The sequence below is a fragment of the Armigeres subalbatus genome, chromosome 3 (genome assembly GCF_024139115.2).
Source record: "Armigeres subalbatus isolate Guangzhou_Male chromosome 3, GZ_Asu_2, whole genome shotgun sequence".
In the NCBI taxonomy this organism is placed as follows: Eukaryota; Metazoa; Arthropoda; class Insecta; order Diptera; family Culicidae; genus Armigeres; species Armigeres subalbatus.
Genome location: NC_085141.1, coordinates 322,686,491 through 322,713,950, shown reverse-complemented (window position 1 = coordinate 322,713,950; position 27,460 = coordinate 322,686,491). Strand labels below are relative to the sequence as shown.

Here is a 27,460-nt window from a genome sequence, read left to right as displayed (position 1 = left end):
TTGCAGCACCTAAGACGCGCGCCCGTAATTGTGCTGCTGGAATAACAAAACCGAATAACAATTTCACTGCCACTGAAGACATCTCCTCCGATGCGCGCTCGTGATTCTGCTACGGACGGCAGGCAACTTTATGGTGTCGCCAATCGGTTTATTTTCACTTTGAATAAAATTCGCCTCACCTCAATCTTCCTCTGTGTAGAATGGTGGCCCTGAGAAGAACCGATTGTCGATGACGACCACATGATCCACGACACGAGTTGGAAATCGCTCAGCTGGAATTCAACTCTGGGAGCGATGGTGGGACCGCTCTACACGACATTTCAAATGAAATGCAACGCGCGCGCGGAGAGCAGACCGCGTGATACCACCTTCGGCATCGGCGAAGCTCCTACCGGAAATTTTATTCCCGGCGATGGTGTGGGTCGCGCGGTCGTCGTCATTAACATTAGCAGCGCTCAGATTAAATTTTCTTGTATGAAGTAGAAGGAATGACGGCTGTGGCAGGTTTTGTTCTATTGTCAGGGGGCGTTCGTCTCGCGCGCGCGGGAGAGCAGTTTTCTTATAATTAATAAAGATGGCTCATTAGTCCCGCCTCTTTATTGTCCGGTATGGCTGCAAAGGGGCGTGGCTACAGGTTCAACTTTATTGATTACAAGAAAGCAGCTCTTCCGCGCGCGCGAGGCATTTGGTTCGAGATATCGCGGAGAGCAGACCGTGATACCATCTTCGGCATCGGCGGAGTTCCTACCGGAAATTTTATTCCCGGCGATGGTGTGGGTCGCGTGGTCGTCGTCATTAACATTAGCAGCGCTCAGATTAAATTTTCTTGTATGAAGTAGGAGGAATGACGGCTTTGGCAGGTTTTGTTCTATTATTGTCAGGGGGGTTTTTGTTGACCAAATTTTATTAAATTTGGCCACAATATTCTTTGATATGCAAAGAATGTTTAGGTCAAATTTGAGCATAATTAGTTACAGAAAACCTCCTGACAATAATAGAACAAAACCTGCCAAAGCCTGTAGCATTTGCTACAATCTGCAATAGGCTAAATAGATAATAGGCAACACAATCTTTAATTTAGAACATAGCATTCTCCATAAACCAATTAAATTCACGTACGCCAAATGGTAGGCCAGTAAAAGCATAACGACACTGATCGATTACCCATAAAACGATAGGTCGCGATTTTCGCCGCGCTCGATTTCGCGAGATCAAGGTCGGGTCCAAGGAAGTTTTCGGGAAGATTGGGAAAGAGAGAGTCGTGGCTGCACCCGAAATTGCACGAAGAGCCAGCGGTCAAATTAATATCTCGCAATTGTCCAATCGGTCGAAAAGATTCGCGGAAATCCGAATTGAATTCGGCGAGGTCACGTTCCTTAATCTGAGGATCACGGTTTCGCTCACTTTCGTCCGAACCGCAGATAACAGTGGAAGGGTCTTGCTTTGTTCGTGTAATCGTAATTCATTTTGTAAGTTTAAAGCAACGTGGTTGAACTTGATATTTGTATTTTAATGATTCCTCCTCGTATAGTTTCGATAGTTGTGCAAAAATATAGTGTGCGTCGTAGGCTAGATTTGTGTGCTCTTAATCAATCTAGGCCAGGTAATGTGAATCGTGCTATCGTGAAATCTGTGCAGTGTTGTAATTGTTCTGAATAGCCGACGGCTATATATCTCTTCCCAGCGCCAGGTCAACGGAGTCCCCAGGACGAAAGACCCCGGAACCCGTCATCTTGTCCGGTGGGAAGCGATCCGTCTCTACATCGCTTCAGCGGGGAGTTGTGGTCGTCAATTGCCACCATCGACCAAACCGCCATTCGTCGACACGTGGAAGTCGCCAACCACCATTCATTGGCCCACGTGGCGATCATCAATCGCCAACCGACATCAGCGGTAACAGCAGCGCAGGTACAGCAGAAGCAGTAACCATCTGGTGAGTCCGGACCAATTATTCTTGCGTGAAGTGTGGCGTCCGCTGAGGACGCCACGGAGAAGTTTTTTGTGCCAACCGTAGGTTGAAGAGCATGACTTGCTAAAAAGTTCGAACGTTTGGATGAATTGAGGTTGGGTGTCGGCGAGATACAAATCGTGCGCACGTATCGTAATTTATGGCCGCCCACCCAACCCATTCAATGTAGACACCCGGGTGCAACAGCATTAGCCGTTTCGTTGCTGCATCGATGTCACATCGCTGGGAATGAAGAAACAAGCACAACAGCACAGATAGAGTAGTTAAAACGCACACAGATAGAATAGGATAGGTTAAAGAGGAGAGGAAGAAATCTACAAAATTATAAGCATGCCCTGTTAATAAACACTTACCGTTAAAATGTGGAATAAACCATTATTTGCTAGACCCTCAGTAATGTAATAAATGTTATTATATTATCCTATTCGTTAAATACATGTTTTGAGTGTTTCTACGTTGCTTCGGAATCGTTTTAGTTTGATTATTTTTGTCTTGAGTTTGAATTTATGTTGCGCGACCCTTCAGCTACCATCGCGACTCTGGTGGAAGGTAGTGGAAACTTCCGATGATGATGAAATGACGTCTTGTTGCGTCGTCATAAGTATGCGTGACCTCTTACCGTGAATTTTGAGGTTTATTGATGTTGCGAGAGTTATGCTGATGCGTCAATAGGGGTTTCTACCTGTCCCATTTTGGGAAAGTAGTCGCACTGGATCGATCTCTTTCTTCTTTGAAGATTATACTTGGACTCGCCTTGATTGAGTCTCATCCGGGCAAACAAACTTGGTGTGCGGTCTCCTTTATTGGAGTGGCGCTTAAGCCGCACATTTACATAAGATCGCCAGTGCCAGCTACAAAATGGCGCCCAACTAAAGGTTTTTTTTATGTAGTATGCGTTATGTATGGAGAAACATTTATGCTATGTTCGTCTTATGCAGGGTCTTATGTTTCGTAGATTGTTGATTGTTGTAGATTGATATGTGTAATTGAGGATTCGAATTATTTGGAGAACATTTTGAGGATTTGTGGTGTTACGTCTTGATGTGCTGTGATTTCGGTTTGTTATATAAATTCAGCTTCTGAGTACGGTTTGAAACTATTTATTGTAAACTCTCGAGTATTGATGAATTGGTGGGTAGAAATTATAATGGCGGATAGTTACTAAAGGCATTTGAGGAGTGGAAATGGTGGGAGGATTATGTTGCGGTGTATAAAGATTATATGAGTCTAGATTTTTGAGATGATGGATTTTTGGTGTATCTGGAGATTATTTGGTATCAATCAGTATTGAATAATGATTCCGAATAGAAATTGGATGCTTAGTCGAATAAAATGATGGAGAATAGCGAAAGGATAACTTTGTTGTCTAGGATAGAAGAATTATCACTGCAGATAGCGGTGATAGAGAAATTAAGAATACTGTTAGATAAAACACGAGAAAAATTAGAGAAGGTAACCGATGACCAGGAAAGAGAAATTCTTTTGACAGAGGAATGGGAGTTAGAATTGGAAATTATAGCTACAGGCGTAAAATTCCGAGAAGCTAAAGAGAAAGCCATTTGTGTAGATTGCGATCATGGCAGAAACGGTTATGCAGAATTGGAAGGGGACGTAGGAAATCATATCGAAGATCCAGGTAATCATAATGAGGAATTATCCTATTCAAATCCTGTCGAGCTGGATCAGGGACACAAAACAGGAAATGGTAGCATGCCGAATAAGCTAGAGATTATGAATGATACGCAAAATCAACTACAAGAAAAGAGAGCTCTGCATAGGTGGAGGGTAAGCACTGGCAATATGTCGAAGGAACTTGCTCAGAAAGAAGGCGAAAAGATTGTTATAAAACCAAAAGATAGAAGGGGTCAGCTTGCGGCGTTAGCTCAGCAATTAGCGGTGTGGAACTACCATCGGTGGAAGATTTGGTTTTTGAAAATATTACCTGGTTGATAACATTCACGACCTAGAAGATTTGAATGGGAGGAAACTTGGTATATTTAACTGCAAGTTCCTCAAAAAGCTGGTTCAGTAGTTTTTTTTGCCAATCTCAGGAACTTGCATTTTTCCTACGAAAATTTGGTTGTAATTCCACAACCAAATTTTCGTAAAACAAGCTCGGTGTTATGTAGCATTTGCTACAATCTGCAATAGGCTAAATAGATAATAGGCAACACAATCTTTAATTTAGAACATAGCATTCTCCATAAACCAATTAAATTCACGTACGCCAAATGGTAGGCCAGTAAAAGCATAACGACACTGATCGATTACCCATAAAACGATAGGTCGCGATTTTCGCCGCGCTCGATTTCGCGAGATCAAGGTCGGGTCCAAGGAAGTTTTCGGGAAGATTGGGAAAGAGAGTCGTGGCTGCACCCGAAATTGCACGAAGAGCCAGCGGTCAAATTAATATCTCGCAATTGTCCAATCGGTCGAAAAGATTCGCGGGAAATCCGAATTGAATTCGGCGAGGTCACGTTCCTTAATCTGAGGATCACGGTTTCGCTCACTTTCGTCCGAACCGCAGATAACAGTGGAAGGGTCTTGCTTTGTTCGTGTAATCGTAATTCATTTTGTAAGTTTAAAGCAACGTGGTTGAACTTGATATTTGTATTTTAATGGTTCCTCCTCGTATAGTTTCGATAGTTGTGCAAAAATATAGTGTGCGTCGTAGGCTAGATTTGTGTGCTCTTAATCAATCTAGGCCAGGTAATGTGAATCGTGCTATCGTGAAATCTGTGCAGTGTTGTAATTGTTCTGAATAGCCGACGGCTATATATCTCTTCCCAGCGCCAGGTCAACGGAGTCCCCAGGACGAAAGACCCCGGAACCCGTCATCTTGTCCGGTGGGAAGCGATCCGTCTCTACATCGCTTCAGCGGGGAGTTGTGGTCGTCAATTGCCACCATCGACCAAACCGCCATTCGTCGACACGTGGAAGTCGCCAACCACCATTCATTGGCCCACGTGGCGATCATCAATCGCCAACCGACATCAGCGGTAACAGCAGCGCAGGTACAGCAGTAGCAGTAACCATCTGGTGAGTCCGGACCAATTATTCTTGCGTGAAGTGTGGCGTCCGCTGAGGACGCCACGGAGAAGTTTTTTGTGCCAACCGTAGGTTAAAGAGCATGACTTGCTAAAAAGTTCGAACTTTGGATGAATTGAGGTTGGGTGTCGGCGAGATACAAAACGTGCGCACGTACCGTAATTTATGGCCGCCCACCCAACCCAATCTGATTAGACACCCGGGTGCAACAGCATTAGCCGTTTCGTTGCTGCATCGATGTCACATCGCTGGGAATGAAGAAACAAGCACAACAGCACAGATAGAGTAGTTAAAACGCACACAGATAGAATAGGATAGGTTAAAGAGGAGAGGAAGAAATCTACAAAATTATAAGCATGCCCTGTTAATAAACACTTACCGTTAAAATGTGGAATAAACCATTATTTGCTAGACCCTCAGTAATGTAATAAATGTTATTATATTATCCTATTCGTTAAATACATGTTTTGAGTGTTTCTACGTTGCTTCGGAATCGTTTTAGTTTGATTATTTTTGTCTTGAGTTTGAATTTATGTTGCGCGACCCTTCAGCTACCATCGCGACTCTGGTGGAAGGTAGTGGAAACTTCCAATGATGATGAAATGACGTCTTGTTGCGTCGGTCATAAGTATGCGTGACCTCTTACCGTGAATTTTGAGGTTTATTGATGTTGCGAGAGTTATGCTGATGCGTCAATAGGGGTTTCTACCTGTCCCATTTTGGGAAAGTAGTCGCACTGGATCGATCTCTTTCTTCTTTGAAGATTATACTTGGACTCGCCTTGATTGAGTCTCATCCGGGCAAACAAACTTGGTGTGCGGTCTCCTTTATTGGAGTGGCGCTTAAGCCGCACATTTACATAAGATCGCCAGTGCCAGCTACAAGCCGTAATTTCCCCTACTAACGATTGGCTACCATCAATGAGTCAAGTCACAACTTGCGGCGAGATGAATTTTGATCAAAGTAAAACTTAATTGCTTGGTGATAGCAGATTGTTTTCCGTCGTTAGTAGAATCACGAGAGCACGATTCAGAGAAATACTTATAATTTTGGTAGATAGTCATCCATGCGAAAACATTTTTGCAGCTTCTCCGTTTGACGCGCGCTCGTGATTCTACATACATACAGTGATTCTACATACATACACAAAACATACGATGATTCAACTCATCCATGAGTTTTTGGTGCTGAAATGCCTCGCGCGCGGGAGAGCAGTTTTCTTATAATCAATAAAGATGGCTCATTAGTCCCGCCTCTTTATTCTCCGGTATGGCTGCAAATATTGTGTAACCGTCACACACTCACCAAAGGGGCGTGGCTACAGGTTCAACTTTATTGATTACAAGAAAGCAGCTCTTCCGCGCGCGAGCTATTTCGTTCGAGATGTCGCGGAGAGCAGACCGTGATACCACCTTCGGCATCGGCGGAGCTCCTACCGGAAATTTTATTCCCGGCGATGGTGTGGGTCGCGCGGTCGTCGTCATCAACATTAGCAGCGCTCAGATTCAATTTTCTTGTCTGAAATAGGGAATGACGGCTTTGGCAGGTTTTGTTCTATTATTGTCAGGGGGGTTTTTGTTGACCAAATTTTATTAAATTTGGCCACAATATTCTTTGATATGCTATGATATGATATGATATTTGATATGAAGTACTAACGATCAGCTACCATCAATGAAAGTGGCTCTTGGGAGCGTCCACAAATTGCGTAACGCTTAGAGGGGGAAGGGGGGTTGGGCGAAGTGTGACGACCCATACATAATTTTTAGATGCTTCATACAAAAAGTGTGACATAGGGGGGAGGGAGGGTTGAAAATGCCTAATTTTTGCGTTCCGTAATTAAAGGATCTCCCCTTAAGGTGACTCGGGGAGGCACTACACACCGTGTTATTTTTCCTATCTTTTGTCTTTTTGTCTTTTTCTAACATTGTCACCTCGTAATTTTGGAGTGGCGTATTTCGGTTTTCAGTTGTTTGATGTAACTGTAAATGTATCAGCATGTAGATTTCGAGTAAGCACGCGCCGGTGATACTTTTTCAAAATCATATTTGTTGTAAGAAACAAATGTTTGCAGCTCCTCCGTTAGACGCGCGCTCGTGATTCTACATACATACAGAAAACATACGATCGTTCAACTCATCCATGAGTTTTTAGGTGCTGAAATGTCTCGCGCGCGCGGAGAGCAGTTTTCTTATAATCAATAAAGATGGCTCATTAGTCCCGCCTCTTTGTTGTCCGGTATGGCTGCAAATATTGTGTAACCGTCACACACTCACCAAAGGGGCGTGGCTACAGGTTCAACTTTATTGATTACAAGAAAGCAGCTCTACCGCGCGCGAGGTATTTCGTTCGTGATATCGCGGAGCGCAGACCGTGATAACACCTTCGGCATCGGCGGAGCTCCTACCGGAAATTTTATTCCCGGCGATGGTGTGGGTCGCGCGAATGTCGTCGTCAGCATCAACAACACTGAGATGGAATTTTTCTTGCGTGTTTCTCTACGATGGCGGCTATGGTGGTGTATATTTCTGTCGGTGGCGGAATCACGACCGTGCGTCAGGGACGCTACAAAATTTATTCGCATGGATAGCATCAATACCAGTGAAATTTCCCGTCAAGATTATAATTTTAGTAGATAGACTGTTACTTGTTTCAGGTTTAATTTCCATCCATGCGAATACATTTTCGCAGCTTCTCCTTCTGACGCACGCTCTTCGTTCCCACTGATGGCGTAGGTAGCGCTCGTAACAGGATCGTCGCGACAGAGAATCCAACGATGGCAATATGTTGCAGTATAGCGGTAAAATCATAGAGCCAGCATCTGCATTTAAGTGAAATACTCTTGTGATATTCTGACTATCGAATGGTTGATGTTGTGTTGGTGATTAGAAATCCGCATGATCTGAAATCTGTCCTTTTCAGGGCATTAAATTTTTCATTGGAGGAATTTGGTTTGATTGAGAGTAAATTCATGAGATGGTTGCGTTAAATCGGCAGCAGTTACGCAAAAATTCATTAGATTCAATCCATCATTTTACTTCTGCAGAGTTAGTGATTAAAAATCCATCGAAAGATAAAGACGCTAATAGTTTGGAATTCATCCTAATTTCGTGACGATCTAGAATTTGAAAATTTCCATTTTACACCCCGTATCTGAGTCTTGCCCTTATCATCCTCCTAAACATAATGGTGGTCCTGAAAAGAACCGATTCATTTCCACTTATGTGCCTCAACAACACGGCGTCGATTGCCAGAATTCAAAGATGCTGTTGGGAACACGGAAGTAAAGATGTACTGCTGTTGCCACGACCGCCACCACCACCCAACGAAAAATTTCATCCGCATCATCACTCATAAAATTTAATCAACGAGCCCTCCCGTGCGAACGAAATCATCTGTGGAATGCATCACGCTTGAATTTGTAATGCTAAAACGCATCATTCCGCTCATTTGCCAAAACATCATTTTGGTTTAAAACGCATTCGAAATTATTTTGGGGGCAGTTTATTGCTTATACATGAAAGAGTGTCTAATATTTTATGCGAGAAACGTCAATTCACTGTTTTTAACAAAGGAGAACAAAAGAAAACATACGATGATTCAACTCATCCAGGAGTTTTAAGGTGCTGAGTTGGGTGCGTTTCAACTCACGCTTGATTAGAATCGTCCATGAGTTCTGAGTTTTTACCACCACAGACCAAACCACAGGCGTTATCGCTTGAACCGCCCTGGTCCGTTCTCCGTGACATCCAGAATGAAAATGACGCGCGCACGCGAAACACGGGGCTTTATATACACAGGGAAAACGAAGCAGTGGATCAAAAGGCCCGTACCTTATTGCAATCTGATGTCCGTGTTGGGGATTTATGAACGGAATTGAATTTTTCACCCGATTTGGAAAGAAATAACATTTTCAATAGTTTAACGTTGATAATCAATAGTATCAATAGAATTGGCAAATTGCTGGAGAGTTTCCGAATCCATTGATAAGCAAATCTCGAAAATCCATCGAAAGATAAAGACGCTATTAGCGTTTGAAATCTATCCAAATTTCGTGACGGTCTCGAATTTGGAAATTTTGGATTTACACCCTGTATCTGAGTCTTCCCCTTAGACGTAGTTTACGTCAAAAAAAATACAATTTTTTTAATATTTATGGACAAAAAATGAAAAAAAATGAATAGTTTCCCCTAATAGAAAACAAATCCACTAAAATTTGTTCCTAGTAAATTGATTGAGAGGATCTTTATCATAAGATATTTCTAAAAAAAACAAGCAAATCTGTTGAGGATATGTAACTACAAGTGAGTTAGATTTTTTTTTTTCGAAGAGAGACACAGTCGATTTACATGTGACAGTCACCCCTGTGGGCATCCTTCCGCAAATTCGTTTTTGCCTTCTCGTTAAACTTTGGTGTAGGTACGAGAAAGATAAAAACATGACGATAAAGTTAAATTCTGCGAACCAGTCGTCTGGTTTTATCAAGGCGATTTTAGAAGTACTACACACAACATCAGTAAATAAATGTGGGTGGCTTACCCTACCCGAGGTAAAATTATCTCCGGTATTGAAGCAATTACGGAACATATCAACAACTCGAGGCATCGTCAGTTGAACCAGTCGAATGCGAATGAGAGTCCAATCGTTAAATTCCCACACAATCATAGCCACTACAAATGTGACCAGGATGAGCTTTGATTTCCATAGAAGCAATGGTAAATTTGTCCCCGTGAGCTTTTAACGTTAGAATTAATTTCGATAAAACAATGTATAGGAAGTCAGTCGAACTCAGTGCGGAAATGTTTAGTAATGGATGGAAGTTAACCAGATTTCGGAAATCTAGGGTATCTGTTCCTATATCAATAACAATAAGCCAATGCGCATATGAAATGCATTTATTCCTCACCCAATAATCAAGTAACATGAGAATAATTATGCTCGGCTAACGTCATTTTTAATTGATAACAATTTGGTAACTTCAAAAATGAAATTGTTATCACATTATAGAAGTATTTAGCTAAAAAACATCATCACTGCCATGCACCTATTTCAATAACATTCAAAAACAGTTAATCTTATGCATGTACCTATATCAATAATACTGTTTCCAACATAAAATACGCACACTATTACTTGTGTGTATACGTAACGATAGGATTGCAGTGATGCCGAATTCTTCAATGTTTTGTATTTGAGTTGAAATATAATTACAAAATTCCAGTTTTTGTTGTACTTTTCCAACTTATCAGTTTAATTTTATGTTTGTCATAGCTTATCTCTTCGATATACCTTGTTTTACAAACATAAGGGTTGAATTTCACAATGAAAGTTCATTCAAGCATTTTTGAAATTAAAATCTAGTTCGGCAACCCTTGCAGATGCTGCAGGTCATGTAAATAGTTTGGAATACGGACAAGAATAATTTAGACGTTGTTCGAAATAAACCTATATCAAACTATAGGAAATCGCGTTAGTTTTTCAAATATGATTATATTTATAGTGAAAATGTGATGTGCTCTATGTGTTGTGAAGTGTATTTTGAAAGGATACATTTGTTTTAGCTTGAAATTGAGTGGAAAACAACGGCTTGAAATGAGATGAATCTGCTAGTAGCAATCGAGCAGTGCATCAAATCAACAGTTCAGAGGTAGGAAAATAAAAATAAATGTGTTTTATAATTTTGTTTTTAATAATTTGAGTCTTGTGAACCAAAACATTACTCAAACAGAGTTTTAAATAATATTACCAACATTGGAAAAGGTGGTCTATTCATTATTGTGTACATACGATGTTAGAAATTGTAATAAAATTGATTTTTATTTGGTTTATCGACGGTTGAGATTAATATACGGGCTGTTATTAATATGGGAACAGATACCCTACATGGTTGACAATCGACAGGGGAACCACATTGTTTTCCACGCAGCGCTGAACAGAAATATATTTTCGCACAAACAAAATTCTGAGTGCAAATGTAGGATTAAGTTATCGAAGAACAATTCGATAGGTATAACCAACAATCAATATGAAACTGCCGATTATTTTATGGTTCCAGTTTCGTAAATTATGAACAATCCCCGGTCCCCAGAAATGTCATCGGTACCCAGACGTAATCTCGAAATGGACACTATCTAGAACATGGTTTAGTACTGCTGTCATGGCAACATGCTCTTTGCCTTTGCCAAAGACACCATATTTAAAAATCGTTTATTAAAGAAGTTACATTTTGCAGCGTCACCTGTGGCAAAAATTGGAACTACAACTTTTCGTCATTCGATGCGCCATATTTCTGTAAAATTTATTCCCGAAGACACCGATACCAAAAAATAACACCCTGAAGAGGTTAAAAAAAGTTCACGATTTGCGTTGCGTTGTAACGGAGTATTTCGTAGATTGCATACTGATTCTTTAGCTTTCTTACCCCTATTGCTTATGGATTTCCATTTGGGATTTAATAGTAATCCAATTGGAGGTCCAAAATGCTAAAGCATAAAAGCCACCATTGCTGGCCACGCCCATCTTCTCCGTTACTAGGAAAGGGAAATGATGATATGAGATATCTACTTAACGAGAGGCCAGCGACTCACCGACGCCCTCATAGATGCCAAGGAGTTGGATGGTTGGTAGGGCAAATAGTTTGGGAATATTATAAGCAAATGATATAAATTTTGCAAAACGACGTTGAGAGTAACTTTGCTAAGAAATTTATGTCACTCTGTTATCCTGGCTCCAGTGTTGCATTTTGAACTGAACGCGTGCTAAGAAAAGCCCGTTCGTTCTTTTAATCTGAACTTGATCACAGCAATCTTGGATCATCGTTCAGAATTTTCATTTGGCTCTTGAACTCTGCGTTAAGTTCTTATTTTTGAATGCGTTCAAAATATCACGTAAGTGAAATTGAACAATCTAATACCTTTATGAAGTCTTATTTTTTTTTTAATATTAACGTATATATATAACAAAGACTGAAATTAATAATAATTCAATCAAAGTAAATAGACTTAGACGACGGTTAATTCAGAATTTCAAGGGAAATTAGGAAAATATTATGTGGCTTTGTACTTTCCGTAATAACATTATGGAAATGTGACTCAGAACATGACGTAGGCCAACGTTCTCGTGGTAAGGCGAGGATACGTTTACAATAATTAAGGAGGATGCACGGTGGGGCTTAGAATTTGAGATCAGGGAATTTTAGCTGCTTATCCGAAAATTTTCTTCCCGGTCCTTAATACACGGAAAAAAATGACTCAAAAGAACTACAAACAGTGGAATTTAATTGGATAGGACTAACTCGTGTCAAAGACAGGTAAAATAGCCTCGATTTTTTAACAGCAGCCCTTCTTCCAGTACTTTGTATTGCTGTCTGAAGTACTTTATCTCTACACATGGCTGTGAATACCAAATTGTTTCGTAGAAACTTTGGCAGATTTAATCGGCCTATTCCATCGGTAATTATTGGCTGGTTGTCCTTGGATTATGGGATTTGTAAATGGCGTCGTTCTTTATTTGTATAATCGAAAATTGACAACGTGTTAGTTAAATAATATGTATACATTATAAACGTGTCTTATGAAAGCTTTTCCTCAATCTTATTTTTTGAATTATGATAATAATAGCAAGTTTTGGGAGATCGTGGAACTATTTATCTGAAAGAAAAGTATACATATTATGTTTTCGTCAATGAATAGATGCATGATTAAAACCTGTAGACAAAATGTAGACACTTGCTCGCATTAATTCTTCATAGGTATATTATTGAGTTCGATAGAATGCGGAAACGAGCCGAAAGATAATAGTGGTACCGATATCAAACTAACAAACCGCTAAAATGCGTAAGAGATTCAAAGCATGAAAACTTTACAATGGCATCTAAACAAATCATTTATTTTCTGTATTAAAACATGAAGTAGATAAAATCAGTAGAACGTAACGGGTGCTTTTTCTTCATACATTTTCTCGAATCTTGACTTGCAGGAAACATAAATTTCCATCAAGTTCTTAAACTATTTATTAAATAAAAAAGTCAAAAATAGTTTTTTTGCAAGTATATGAAGATATATGGTTCAAATGGGAAGACACATGTTTATGGACTCTACTTGAATTATTTGGTTTAATCTCAGGGTTTGATTACATAGCGGGCGAACAGAAGACCGGAAGCAGTGGTGTGAACGAACTGACAGACCTTTGAGCGAATAACAAAGTTCATACTGTGTTCAAGCAAAGCCTCCTTGGAGTTCAATTTTTTTAACGGAACGCGCGTGCTGTTCTTATGATCACGGGCTCAGTTCAATATTTTTGAACGCAAACTGAACGCGTTCAAATGCAACACTGCACAGTGGTGCGTTTGGCTAAAATCGTGAACTTTTTATTTTACCACTTCAGGGTGTTATTTTTCGACATTGGTGTCTTTGGGAATAAATTTTAGAAAAATATTGCGCATCGAATGACGAAAAGTTGTAGTTCTAATTTTTGCCACAGGTGGCGCTGCAAAATGTAACTTCTTTAATAAACGATTTTTAAATATGGTGTCTTTGGCAAAGTTGTAGTGTAATTTATTATGAATTTTATTGCTGAAGACACCGAGTTTCCATCTATCATCGTTTTATCATCTAAAAAAACAGTATTTAAAGATATTTTCGAAACTAACAGTTTCAGGTCAATACAATGTTCTACAAAAATGTATATATAATCAAAATAGACCACTTTCGGGAAGAAACCAGGGATGTTTTTTGCAAACATGACTTGGTATCGGCGATTTAGGGTCGAAAATAGTGATATTTGAAGACTTCATATGCAACAGAGGGGCAAATTGGGGAAAGAAAATCCCCACAGGATTTAAAATATCTGGTCTGTAGTTTCATATGCATATAATTATGTATGTCTCCACGTGTATCCAAACAAGTATTTCTAAATTTCATAAATCGACATTTTCAATTTTCAACTGATATTTATATAATAATTGAGATTTCACCACACTGCATACCACGCTGTTGAATGTTAATGTAAAAAGAAGTGCAGCGTGAAGCTGGTTTTCTGTTCTCTTCATCCAATCATTTCACAAAATGCAAATCTGACGTCATGCGCTCCTAGAGATGTCGTAAAATCCCGAATAATTGATTAGTAACTAATCGATTACTCTTTATTCTTGTCGATTATTGAATCGATCCATCGTTGGGTAGTAATCGATTTAAAATCAATCGATTATCACAACGATGAATCGATTAATGGATTAATTTGCGACTTCTTAGAGATGTCGTTAATTCCCGATTAATCTATTAGTAACTCATCAATTATTCTCGATTCTTGTCGATTATTGAATCGATTAACCGTTGGTAAGTAATCGATTCAAAATAATTCGATTATCTCAACGATTAATCGATTAATTGAAATGTATGTATATGATAGCACCTGAATGCTGGCAGTTGCAGTTGGTGGGTAGAAAACCAGCTACTGCTTGGGATTTATTGTTAAGTGTATAATGTTAAGGTGTCAACTCATTCATTCTCTCGCTTAGCGTTATAGAGATGTCGCAAATTATTCGATTACTTCGATTAATCGATTCATCGTTGTGATAATCGATTAATTTTAAATCGATTTTTACCCAGCGATGAATCGATTCAATAAGAATAAAGAGTAATCGATTAGTTACTAATCGATTATTCGGGATTTTACGACATCCCTAGAGCGTATGACGTCAGAATTGCATTGTGTGAAATGATTGGATGAAGAGAACAAAAAAATAGCTTCACGCTGCACTTCTTTTGACATCAACATTCAACAGCGTGGTATGCAGTGTGGTGAAATCTCAATTATTATATAAATATCAGTTGAAAATTGAAAATATCGATTTATGAAATTTAGAAATACTTGTTTGGATACACGTGGAGACAGACATAATTATATGCATATGAAACTACAGACCAGATATTATAAATCCTGTGGGGATTTTCTTGCTAATTTGCCCTCTGTTGCATATGAAGTCTTCAAATATCACTATTTTCGACCCTAAATCGCCGATAACAAGTCATGTTTGCAAAAAACATCCCTGGTTTCTTCCAGAAAGTGGTCTATTTTGATTATATATACATTTTTGTAGAACATTGTATTGACCTGAAACTGTTAGTTTCGAAAATATCTTTAAATACTGTTTTTTTAGGGTCTGTCCATGAAAAACGCCCGTATTTCAAAAACGATGATAGATGGACACTCGGTGTCTTCAGCAATAAAATTCATAATAAATTACACTACAACTTTGCCAAAGACACCATATTTAAAAATCGTTTATTAAAGAAGTTACATTTTGCAGCGCCATCTGTGGCAAAAATTGGAACTACAACTTTTCGTCATTCGATGCGCCATATTTTTCTAAAATTTATTCCCAAAGACACCGATGCCAAAAAATAACACCCTGAAGTGGTAAAATAAAAAGTTCACGATTTTAGCCAAACGCACCACTGTGCACTGTCTGGCTCCGTTATGATTTTCCTCGGATGGGGCGAAGGTATTAGCCTGGCTCTGGCTAATAAGCCTAGATTTAAGCGCCTTTGCTCGTTCTCTGAAACGAAAAAGAGTAAAATATATTTAAAATCCCTCCCCCTTTTTCTAATTTAAATTATCAAATTACTTTGATCAATAAACGATCGTATGAATATTGAAATATGAATAATAAAATGTTCATTAGGGTGTCCAAAAAAAAATCGATGTTCGAAAAGTCATGGTGCTCAACCCTGTAATGAAAGATATACCTGTCTGGATAATTTTTGTAGAACAAACCGAATTTCTAAAAAATCGTTTAAAAATCGCGCCAGATCGATTTTAGAAAAATGAGCTTTTTATAGGTCAAAAATCAAATATTGGGTCCTTTCACAATTTTTTTGAGGGTCACCCATTCGTTTTATATTTTTTTATTTTTCTTTGGATCTTTGCCCAATCTCTCCATGAATTAGTTTTTGTTATTATGCGTTTTTACAGTCTGCAGAACTTTTTAAATATCGAAAAAGCTCATTTTCTTGACTAATTTTTGAAGTTAATTCATCCTTAAACAAAAAACAAAATTTTCTCGTTCAGAAAAACTTACATACTACAAAGAGCTATTTATAAGGAGTATTTTCATAAAAAAAGATCCAAGAAATGTTGTTCTGGGCCTGAGATATTGCAGTTTTAGTAAATAGTCAAAAAGTGTACAAATTCGGTACTTTTTCTTTACATGTTATAATTTCATCAATTTGCATCAATATTTTAATCTAAATTAAAAACAATCCAAAAACAAATAAATGGGAATATTTTCTAGGAAACATAGCTTTTATTTCCGATAGAGTTGGTTACCTGAATTACAGGATTTGATCGGAGTATATGGATGGAGCCAGTTATAAGATGATATCACATCCAACAGTTAATATGTAACAATATACAAAAAATCAGGTTTACTATGATCTCTTTATTAGTTTTGACTCAATCATAGGATGCTTTTCACGGTTTACAAAAAAACAAGGCAGGCTCAGCACGTATGTATACATTCAGTTTGAATGTAAACATGTGTCGTCACTACTATCTTCGAACAAGCTGAACTGAGACGATGCTCTACGGTCTCAGCATGCTTACTTTTGTACTCTAACATAATCGCCACATGTTAAAGTACAACAGTAAATTAGTCAAAAAAATGTGCTTTTTTCGATGTTTAAAAAGTTCTGCAGACTGTAAACACGTATAATACCAAAAACTAATTCATGGAGAATATGGGCAAAGATCCACAGAAAAATAAAAAAATATAAAACGAATGGGTGACCCTGACAAAAAATTGTGAAAGGACCTCAATATTTGATTTTTGACCTAAAAAAAGCTCATTTTTCAAAAATCGATCTGGCGCGACCTCTAAAAGATTTTTTAGAAATTCGGTTTGTTCTACAAAAATTATCCAGACAGGTATAACTTTCATTTAAGGGTTGAGCACCATGACTTTTCGAATATCGATTTTTTTTTGGGACACCCTAATGTTCATTCAATGATAGCAATTTTGAGAAAATGTTTTTACTTGTGAAATAACTATTTGACAAAGCAATGCACAAAACAAAATACTCATTTGAACCTACAATTTCCGAAGCGCTAATAAGAGTTCAATAGAATCTACTGTTTCTTGATAGCTATGCTTGAATTGCACACAAATTATGTAGGGCAGAGCTTCCCAAACTTTTGGGTATGCGACCCACCTAGCAAAATTCTATATGTCTCGCGACCCACCTATGAAAAAATGCATTTTACCAAGTAGTATTAAGCATTAATTGAATCAGAATGTCATCTGTTTCGGCAAGTTTTACAAAAATATTCACGTTACCTTTATGTACAAATGCAAAAAATGACAAACATGATATTGTTTGTCAAAATGTTTTTATTTTACTTCATTAAGGGGACAGCTTTTAGGCATAAATGTTTTCTAAAATAGCGTGGTGATGAATATATTTTAAATAAAATGCGGTTTGAACTTGAAATTATGTTCCTGAAAAAAATGATCAAAAGGCCCGGCATTCGAGCTGCAATTAATATTTGTTCTACGCGACCCACCAACAATCCGCTCGCGACCCCCCTGGGGGTCGGGACCCACAGTTTGGGAAACCATGATGTAGGGTATTGGTAAGAAAGATATTTTTGACAAACGTTAGTAGTACAAAATGTCGTTCGAACAAACAAACATATAAAACGCGTTTCGGCTAATATGGTCATATATCGTTTATAAATTTGCATTTTGATAATATGAATTAGATATGGGTCATTCCATACCAAGTGACCGAACCACTTGTAATCGACTTACCCCGATTTTTATCAAATTTTGTGGATTTGTTTATCTACCGATTATATGTAAAAATCCAAATTTATTTGATGATTGGGCAACCCCTCGGCAAATGCGAGCACCCTCCGTTTTTGACGATTTGTGAAAACCATAATTTTTAAACGACTCATATCTCGAACAGTTTTAAAGCTACAGATAACTTCTTTTTATGCATTTTGAAGAGAATTCTTCAAACTTTTTGAAAAAATATCGATTTTTAGTAGAAGTGTTGCCATCTGTATTGTTTTTGCGTTTTAAGTATAAAATTGTATTTTTCTGCCAATGAGTATATTTTTATTTGGAAAATAACACCAGCATCGTGTTCTCCAGAGAATTTTGCATAAGAAACACTTGAAACCCCAAGGTACTATGAGCCGTTCTCGAGTTATAGAGTTTTGAATGTAATATGATTCATATGGAGCTTATCAATCCCATAAGATTTTGTTATGCATACCCAACCTTTACCCTTTTTGCTAGAGTGTTTTTATAAAATTGCCAAGAATTCCAAGATATTGTTTTCTTAAAAGAAATTGTAAAACATGTAACATTGAATAGAAAATAATGTACTTGGCAACGTAGTCACTTTGGAAAAATAACTTTTCTGTATTGTTATAAAGCGAACTATTAAACTATTACTCACATAGGTACTATAGTATTTCACCTGCTATGGAAAGATTTTTTTTTTATTTTATAGATCATTAATTAATTTCAAAAGCTTTCGGCGCATATGCTGTTAGGCGTTACGGAGCCGAAATCTTTGTTTTACATTTTTCTTCTTACAAAATAATGGTAGATTAAGTGCACCGAAAGACTCGTGTTTTAATCATAGAAACATTTTTTTTTTTTAAACTGCAAAAAAAAAGACATACGAAAGGCAATTATGACAGAAGAAACGATATGATCATCTAAAAAACCCTGATTAATTTACCTTGCGGGAATGGTGCACTTCTCGTGCATTTTGAAAATAGTATTTTGACCATATGTTTCGAGCCCATAGTCCGAACCAGTCAAATTTGAATAACATGTTGTGAGCAACGTAAAATGCAACATGTTGTGAGCAAATCGGTTAAGGGCAAGTGCCTAAAAAGTGGATGAAATTTTTCTGCGAACACACACACACACAAACATCACCTCAATTTGTCAAGCTGAATCGATTGGTATACAACACTATGGATCCCCGGGTCTCCTATAAAAAGTTTGTTTTCGAAGCGAACATATAGCCTTTAAGTACGCTTAGTGTACGAGAAAGGGAAAAATAAAGTAGCTCATAAGGAAGTAGACTTTCACTATGCTATTGTGGGAAAAAGGGTATGAAAAAGGCAAATCATTAAGTAAATGCTACTTGTACTTACAGAAGAGAGGGTAAGTGATTTGTGACTATTTGTGACAAGTGGGAGGTAAGAGGGTTGAAAATGGCAAAAAACGTTGGATGCAATTTTCAAACGATTTTTTTAGTTATACACAAGGCAAAAGAAAAGCTTAATGTCAATACTAGTCGACCAGAGGAGAGCTATCCACGAAAAGTTTTTCTCTTACTACCACGGGAATTAAACCCACACTTCACAGCACCCAAATGTGATTTGACGACAGCCATGAGCTCTCAGTCACTCACCAAGGAATCGAAAATTGTCAACTGTGTATGTATATTGTCAAAATATGAAAATAGTAGACCAAAAACAAACATCATAAAAATGGTCTTCTTTGAGATAATGATTTTATTTTCTGTATTTTGAAAATAAATGGATAATATTTGCTATCCAATTTTGTTGTATTTTTTGCATTTTTAACTCCTAGAGAATTTACATTTTCTTAAACCATGTGACATATTGCGTTAAAGGTTGACCCTAAGGATGCCGAAAAACTTTGCAGAAGAAGGATCACTCAGGAAAATTGACACATACTTTATGGCAAAAATCCATGTATTTTGAAATATGCATATCATGCGTCGGCACATACCTAATTGCATACAAATTCACACATGGATACTATGACCCAGATGGATAGTATGTGTGAACACTCATGCAATGCATGTGGGCCCATGGAATATATGTGTCGAAAATATGGAATCCATTTCGCTAACCCCATTGCAAAAATCCATGTGTGAACTCATGAATATAATGTGGAGTTTTTTGTGAGTGATCCTTACTGGAACGACGATCAAAATTGTTTATTCTGCCAGCACTGCCAAACTACGTGTACATACCAACCATTCAACTGAGCGTTATTCAAAAAAAATATTTGTTTAGGACTGAGGAACAAATTGTAGTATAGTGCTGGCAGAAACATTTCAACAATCAAACTTCAAAGCGTTGTAAAATTTCCAGCAATGCTTATTCTTCGGCAAACTTTTTCGGCATCTTTCAGACTATATGCTAACGTATTGAGTCAGATGATTGAATTAACGATAAAATAAAGCCGCTAGGAGCAAGAATGCAAAAAAAAACCAGGCTAATCTTTATATAAATTTCAAACGCGATGCGGAAAGTGGGGAAGCAACCAATTGAGCTGTGTGTGTATGTGTCAATGCGAATGTGTGTGTATGTTCGGAAATTGGTAAAAATATATTCAATGTTCACAGTGAAAAAAGGACTTTTCATTTTTAAAACCCTATATCTCAAGGTAGGAACATAGTACCTCGGGGTTTCAAGCGTTTCCAATGTAAAAATGGCCAAAGAACACGTTGGTGAGGTTATTTTTTAAATAAAATTATACTCATTGGGTAAAAAATGCATTTTTCGGACAAAAACTTAAAAATTGTTTATTTGGCAACACTGCACATCAAAAAAATATTTTTTTATAAATTCCTTGAAAAATCTTCTTTCGAATGGTTACCTTAGATTCATTATAGACCTCACAGTTCCAGAGATATTAACAAAACAAAATGATGGGTTTCATACATTTGTCCGAAAAGGGGGATGGTCGTATTAATCGTGGGGAGGTCCAATCACTACGAAATTTTGGATTTTGGGGTATAACCCATACATAAACAATTGGTCAAAATTTAATTTAATTCTAAGAAAGTCGATTGCACGTTTACATTTTTTCTCGGTCACTTCATATGGAATGACCCATATGTATATCGGAAAGAGCTCACCGAAATCCGTAAAATGCATCCAAATCCAATGTTCTATGCTCCGATTGAGTAGTATTTAATCAGTGACTGAGGACTCTGTTGTAGCTTCGAGTCAAACCACCAAACACTAAACGCTGTACTGGAATTTCCATCTGGAGGCTCCGTGGCCCCTTCCATGAACATCCGAAATAAGGCTCGTTTTGATTGCGGTTTCTACGTTGAAAATTTCCACTAACATCTAAGTTTTTGCTTCCACTGTGCATTTTTGCCACTATGTGCATTAGAAAAAAAACGCCGCACTAGCACCATTGTAACACCTGCCGAACTACAATGCTTTTCGGCCTACGCTTCGTGAAGCTAAATTTGGACACTGATCCACGTCCGAGACATCACCAGCGAACACAAAAGCCAAGAAAAACGGATATAAAGTCACTTGCGGAAACGGATAAATTGTGAAACGTGTTAAAAAAATTTTTATTTTCACTTTTTTGTTTGTCAAAAAAAAATGTGTCAAGTTTTCCACATGAGAGCCGTAATGATACTATAACTGACTATAAGATGATGGAAAAAGTGAAATTTCTTTAAATTACCAACTAAAACTAGTTGCCCGTGTCATATGTATCACCACCCCGAGCAAAAATGAATAACTAATTGATAACAAATTCTATTATCCGGTTATCGAACACATTGATAACTGAACTTGTTATCATTTTGGCTGAATTAACAGCCAACATAACAAAAATGATACCAGAATTTTGTTCCTGAAATAACTACCTGAAAACAAATTAGGTTATCACTGATACCAAATTGATAACACATTTTGTTATACATGTTATTCACTCAAATAACTAATTTAGTTATTATTTAGTTATCAGCCATCTCTGTTTTATCGACCAAAATAGTTAAATCTTCTTTACCGACTTCGTTACGCATTGAAAAAAATGTTGGCATTCATTGGGATTCGAACTCGAATCGAATGATTGCACGGCGTCGTCTCTAGGCACTCACCCATTTACGCTTTCTTGAGGAGCAGGAGAGAAGAGCACTACGCTTTCTACGATCATGCATTTACTGAAGACTATTTATAATCACATCATGATGCCATAACCATTTACCAACCAACAGTTGGCTGGACTCTGCAGAGTGCAAAGCAGAATAACTTATTAATAACAAACCTAATTATCCAGTTATATTGATAACTAAAATTGTTATCTTTCTGGTTGAATTACAGGTCAACATAACAAAAATGATAACCGAAATGGATTTAATTCAAAATACCGAATCGGCAAACTATTAGGATAAATACGGTTCATCGTCCTTTTATTGAATACATTTTGTTTTCAGTTGTGATCAATTAAACAATAGGCTTAGGTTAGATTTCTCTCTTATATTATCAATCATTAGATTGCTAGCAGCGCCATGCTTTAAAACGATTTTCATGTTTTCATATGCATATATAAACATAAACACTGCTGATCCCAGGAAGAATTATTCCGTGAAAAAATTTTGCTATTCGGTGGATCCAGGGCCGGACAGTTTTCGGGGGCCCTAAATCTACGGAAAAGGTTGATTTTGGTACATAAGGTTATGTGGGAGCCCGGGGCCATGGCCACGCGGAATTAGGATTGAGCACATTGCTAAATCGACTAAAGTGCGAGCATGATTGTTTTCTCCACAACACACCAGATTGTTGAAATTTCTTGATTATCCGACATATTTCAACTTTTGTGGTAATTCCTTCGTCGGCAGAGAAATGAACAAATCAGTAGATATCGTTAGTAACGAGGAAAATCACAGTCTGCTTAGACGAAAATTTCAGTTAAGTGTTTGGAAACAGCTCTTGTCACACTATTCATAGCATAGGCCGGGTACATTTAGCAGAAGTAAGTATTGTGCCACAGAGAAACAGACGTCTCACTCAACATATGTTCCATCGTACACCTTTTTAACGGTTTATTTAACTTTTTGTAGGTGGTCAATCGGCCACCGATGGCGCTTTCATCGATTTTGCTTGTGTTTGACGTTTGCACACTACCGCCATCTGGTTGCCGCTTGGCCACTCACCGGGATTTTAGCATTGGGGGACAATGTTTTCGTGACGATGATTTTGATTGCATTTTGTTCTAAGTGAGACGTCTGTTTCTCTGTGATTGTGCCTTGCAACAAAATGACATCTTACATGATATTTTTTTCAAGGCTTCTACAGATTTGGCATTCATCGCAACAAACCACCACGTGGCGGTCAAATTTTCAAAATTATCAAAGTAGCTTTTTTGCTACAGGTATGTTTTTCTTAGGCGACTATCTGGCGCTTATTTTTGGTTGCGTCCGAAAATAAGCGAATGAGTAGATTTTTTTTATGCGCTGTACAATATGTTTGAAAGAATATAATGCTTAGCCCGATATCTGAACGACGCGAATTTTAGAATAAAATACCAAATTTGTATTGATAATACATTTTGTTATTATTCAGTTATCAGTTAATCACACGATTGATAACTAAATATCAAGATGATAATAAGGATAACTAATCCTGTTATCAGTTTGATATCATTTCAGTTATCTGCCTTTGCTCGGGACGTATCACATTCAAATATACAATTTCGAAGGCAAATGAAATTATAAATGAAACAATTGGAACTTAGCTTTGAACCGTCTTTTTTCATAACCCGTAGGTCGCAACTCCATGCGCTGCGCACCCTACCGAATGTTGCACTCAACACTGCCTCGTCTCCTCACAATTTCACAGAAACCTACTGCCACTAATCGATGCACATTAAACACTATTTAGTTATTTTCCTGGTGTCGCAATCCGAGTCTCCACAACCAGCCGAAACGATTTTATGCGAGGTGAAAAAACGCGGATGAAAATTTTAAACTTCTGCACATAAGTACGGCATACTACGATCATCGTAAAAAAAACAAAAGATCACGATTTTTGCCAAACGCATCACTGTGCACGCTCTCTTACTGCTCTTGATAGCCTTGTTAAAGGCCAGTTTCTCAGCTCGAAACACGGCGGTCCACTCTTTCATCCTCGGTGCGTGCACGTTGCATCCTTCGTCTAGCCTTGAGACAGGTTGATCGAAAGGTCGCAATCTCGGGACTCCACCAGTATATCGGCCGTCTGTCATTTCTCGGCAGAGCTTTCCTCGGCATGGTGACGTCACACGCGCGTGATAGGACAGCTACCAACGAATCCCCGCTTAGACCTTCAGTGTTAGCTTCCAGTCCCAGGGCCGCGGTGAAAACTTCACTGTCGAAGTGATTGGTTCTCCACCCCCGAACCTGACAGGGATCCCCGGACCTCGGATGTTGCACGCCATAGTTGATTTTGAAGCGAATTGCTAGATGATCACTATGGGTGTAACCCTAGTCCACTCTCCAGTCCAAGTCTGGTGCCAGACCAAGGCCTTTTTGACCTCTATACCGCTCTGATCTCTGACGGCAGAGACGACGTCGTCCGCGTTCGTGACCTCGATCAGTTGCTTGCACTGAAGGGCCACTTCCGCCCCCAACGACCTCACCTCGGCGTCGTCTCCCAAGACCTCTTGGGCCAGCTTCCTGTAGTCAGCCCCACAAGCCTGCGCTCCGCGTTTCAGAACCAAGATCATTTCACCGGTCTTGGTGCGTCTGACACTTCGCACGTCCTGACCCAGCTTTACGGCCACCCGCATCGATTTAAGGGCTTCAGCATACTTTGATTTATCAGTTTTCACCAACAAGCCCTCGCCTCTGTCCTTAGCTTTCTTTGCGGGTCGAGATGCGTTCGACTTCCGTTTTGCCCTACTGACCAGCTGCCAGGGATTTTCGGTCCCTTGTGTCGATGGCACAGGCTGGCTGGTACCCTCTTGCGGCCCGGCGACTTGCTCCTGGTTGGTGCCTTTCGCATTTTTGGGCCGAGAAGTCACCTTCTCGGGTCAACGCCCTTCGGGCTCCTCTGCACCGTAAATACGACGTTTGGTCGGAGAAGGCATCGGTCTCTTCCCACCACCCGCCTGATAAACGCATCCTGTTCTTGTCTTGTCTTGTCGAACAGCCTGGCGGAGCACCCGAAGGTTCTGTTTCAGTTCCTCACTGATGTTCTGCCTTGCGTTCGCGAACTCGATGATATCATCGAGTTTCTCGGCGACCACCCGCATCCGTGCGAGCGTGCTGATAAGACTATACTTTGTCACAGCTGGGGAGACTTCGGTACTGCTAGTTGCAGCCTCCGTCACTCCGCTCTTCGCCTCCCTGGGAGGAGACCTCGCCAAACCCCCCTTGGCAAAGGGGTCTACCACCTCCATGCTTAACGCATCGTCAAAAGAATTATTTGGTTTTGCTTCACTCATTGTAAATGGGTCCCCCTTGTGGCTGCCGTCGAATCCTGCTGGAGTAGTCGCCTTTAATGATCCCATGGTTATGCAGGGAGGCCATGCAAGGATTGACACTTTCATGTTCAGAGCCAGATCAGCGCAAGTCACTCTCACCCAGCAGGCAAAGCTTGGTGGCAGGATTGGACAGCGTGCTACAAGGCCCGCCACGGTTTTAGGGGACGGAAAACAGCCTAGCCATTAGCCCACTCGCCGTTTCGAGTCAGTGTCACCCGGCTCAACTGAAAGAGTGGAATGTCAGACTGCCAGCCCTCGCTTTCACAATATTACGATATCCAAGACAAGGTCCGTTAACACGCGGCCAGAATGCCATAGTCAGGATCTCGCTGGCATTAATCCTTATGTGCCAATTGGCACTCCTTCATCTCGTGTGCGGTTTGAGCGGCACACGGTCGCTTTGATAGGGCCTGCTTGCGGACACATGCAGCTTTTTGTAGAGGTTTCACAGAGCCCGCTGCCAAGCCCCACCAGGTCCTAGGCAGGCCCCCTAACTCGCAGGGGACGTGGGGAGGGGTCATTAAGCCCTTGGACATAGTCCCTGTTGTCCGACCCGTTTCTTGACTAGGTGATTTCCATGTGGTCTTGTGGATATTCTTGCGGGGGAAGAAAGTGCTTCGGACTACCATTCCGCGGGAGGATGAAGTTTATGCATCGTTGGCCGTTGTCGTTCGATGCGGTATGCAGACTATCCGGTCCAATGACCGGTCTATACATTTTCTCCCTTCCTACCTGAGCGTTCATGTCGCCGATGACGATTTTGACGTTCCGCAGTGGGCAGCCATCGTATCTTGCCCAGCACTATGAAGCCGGTTCCCAGCTCATTGGTGGTGCCACAGCTTTGGTAGGAGGTAGCCACTCGATGCCTGCTTATCCACACTTTCTTTACATGTCCACTATGCCCTTGAGAATAGTCCCTGCTGTCCTAGAGGTAGATTACGTTCTCTAAATAGCAAAAATTCTTTTTTGATTTTTTCTTTCATCTTTCTGACTTTTCTGTAACGACGTAACTGGCGTTATTATTGATCTTTGTAATCGTTGAGTCGCTGTAGCACAATAAAAATGATTGTCCAATCCCATAGTCAGTCGTTCAATTGCTTCATTGTGCAATTTCACTGATTTTGGTCAATCACAGAATAACAACCATATAGATATGTGCAGTCAATCTAAGATAAATAAGGCCTAGAGTTGGTTTCTTTACTTCCACTTTATCTCTAAACAAGGTTTAAGCGAATGGGCAAACACCGCATTAAATTTAAACAGAGGCGAAGAAATTTTCCAAACTCAATATTATTTGAGGTGCCGTTATGTTTGTTCTGTCTCTACCACGATAAATGTGAAGGAATACCAAACAGTCATTTTGCTTCGGAGAAGCGAGCTTCTTCACCCAATCTTTCAATCCCACCGTGCCAACATTCAACAAGACATTTGAGGCGCACTACATTTATATTTACATGAGGTAATTGAAAAGATTTCCAATTACTTTTGATGGAAAACCATTATCGTATTTGCCGATGAAAATTGAAATGTCACACGTTGAATTTCCTGCACTCTGGGACACATGTGTTTACGCGACCAACAGCGGAGAACATTAATCTGCTTTTGTCAACATGAGCTGATCGGAATTATTGGATGGCACCCACGATTAATGGTTCCGAGTAATTGACCTTGTCGGGATTACAGGCTTCGCTGACGGTTGTTTATATGAGACGGAAACCATGTTGTTTTGCAAAATAAACTCGACTCGTCCTGAAGAGTCATGCGAATTGATTGAGTGGTAGCTTGTAGGGAGCCAAGCAGGGCTTTATTTTTAGATTTCAAACTATTTAATGTCGAACATTTAGGACTTGAAGATTAACCTCTAACAGTCCATATAATCTTATTCAGCTCTTGTGAGTTACGGAGGTTTTATCAAGCCTATTATTAATTATAAAAGATGAATTCTGCAAGACGAATTCTGTGGATTTGCATTGAAATAAGTAAAAAAAAATGCATCCCAAAAAGTGATTTGACTGGTCCGTGATTAGTCGCCTTCAGCAAAGTTTTGTGGCACATGTTATCACTCTGCTTACGATAATGGGAACCTAAACTGTCCAGGTTCATATTACTTTCGTTCAATATTTTCATATGGAGTCACCAGAACGAAGCTCTCATATCAAAATGAAATGAAA

At 39.3% G+C, this 27,460-nt stretch overlaps 1 protein-coding gene and 1 long non-coding RNA gene across 6 annotated transcripts in view; both read left to right on the top strand.

The window, feature by feature from the left end:
• LOC134225484 (neuropeptide SIFamide receptor-like) overlaps positions 1 to 27,460 on the top strand; it is a 734,184-nt gene that overhangs the window by 556,701 nt on the left and 150,023 nt on the right. The window lies entirely within an intron of this gene.
• LOC134227786 (uncharacterized) lies at positions 1,347 to 1,682 on the top strand. The gene is made up of 3 exons (XR_009983761.1): positions 1,347 to 1,469; positions 1,532 to 1,603; positions 1,660 to 1,682. It is a non-coding gene; the product is annotated as an uncharacterized LOC134227786 (long non-coding RNA).